We start from the raw sequence: 1518 nt of genomic DNA on the forward strand, positions 1-1518 counted from the left end.
AGGTAGAGGCTAACAGATGACGAGAAATATAAATGATACTTATTTTCCCTTGTTATTTTTTAATTCAGGCACCCATGATTTCAACTGTAATTAATCAGATTGTTCATCAGCATCTTAAGAAAGGTATTATTATTTCTCTAGTTGAAGGCAGATGGGCCTGGGATGTAGATTAGTGGTAGATCACTCAAGTAACATGCACACAGGCCTGGGTTAGGGCCCCAGGACTATACACAAGAAAATCACAATCATTATCTAATGTCTATGTTTTTCCACAGGAAATCGGGGCAACTATTAATTCTAGTTAGTGATTAAGAGCATAACATTTAAAATCAGATACTGGAGTTGAAAGTTTAAAATTATCTTTGCTTAGTCCACTAATTTAGTGATTGATGGGAACACACCTTGTCTGTGCTTTAGCTGATCATCTGCCCACTGGGGATTATGCTGCTGATTAAATGAGATGCTTATACATGGTGCTTGCCTGTGTGCCAGACTCAAAGCATCTACTCAGTGCATTCTACAGGCTGTTTTATATGTTGATATGTGTCAGGTGATAGAACTGTGGTCTCTACCCTTAAGGACTATATGTGGTAATATATTAATTACTTTTCTGTTGCTGTGATAAAACATCATGACCAAGGCAACTTATAGAAGGAAGAGTTTAATAGCATATTGATCCAGAGGGAAGAGTTCACCATAGTCGGGTAGGCATGGCAGACATTGGCCAGAGCAGCAAGCTGAGTGCTTACATCTTCAAGTAGGCACAAAAAGCAGAGAGATAAGGCTATGAACTCAAAACCTCCCTCGAGGGACATTCTTCCTCCAGAAAGGTCACACCTCCTAGGGAATCCATGTCTGCCTCAAACAATGCTACCAACTGGGAACCATCTACCAAATGATCAAATGCTTGAGAGATTGTGGAGGACATTTTCCTTCAAACCAGCACAAGTAAATTCTGTAAATGTATACCATATGGTACTATAGAAACATGAGGTACGGAATGGAGCAGAGTTGGGACGCGTTGAATTTTGCTTCAAAAGTGCAGGCTTTGGAAAGGAAGTAAACTCATCATAGTGTCTCAGAAATTGTGAATGAGAGCTCTGTAGTTGGAAAATATGTAAAAGACATTTCAGTCAGACAATGTAGAGATGCATTTGTGGATTTAGAAGGAGTTGATGTTGGCAGAATATAAAATATAAGATTTAGGGGGGAAAAAAGACCAGAAAAAAAAAAAACCACGCACAATCAAGATGAGTTAATAATCCCCTGCCTGGAAAAAAGTGAATTCTGCGTTTTCTGGTTATAGATACAATTATTTTAACTATAATATATTTAAGTTAAAAGAGAGATTTAAACATTCCAGTTTGATGTGTTTTGATATGTACAATCATGTAACATACACTTCTAATAATACATAAAGTGTTTCCAACATACCATCAATTTCATTAGCTCCTTAAAAATCAAACCCATAGGCCACAACCCCACAGGTCAGCCACTTGTCAGATTTCTTTCACCATA

At 37.7% G+C, this 1518-nt stretch overlaps 1 protein-coding gene across 1 annotated transcript in view; it reads left to right on the plus strand.

The window, feature by feature from the left end:
• The window catches only part of Ctnna3 (catenin alpha 3), a 1668564-nt gene that overhangs the window by 840948 nt on the left and 826098 nt on the right, over window positions 1-1518 (plus strand). The window lies entirely within an intron of this gene.

This window comes from Nannospalax galili, unplaced genomic scaffold, assembly GCF_000622305.1.
Source record: "Nannospalax galili isolate Female #2095 unplaced genomic scaffold, S.galili_v1.0 scaffold116, whole genome shotgun sequence".
NCBI lineage: Eukaryota > Metazoa > Chordata > Mammalia > Rodentia > Spalacidae > Nannospalax > Nannospalax galili.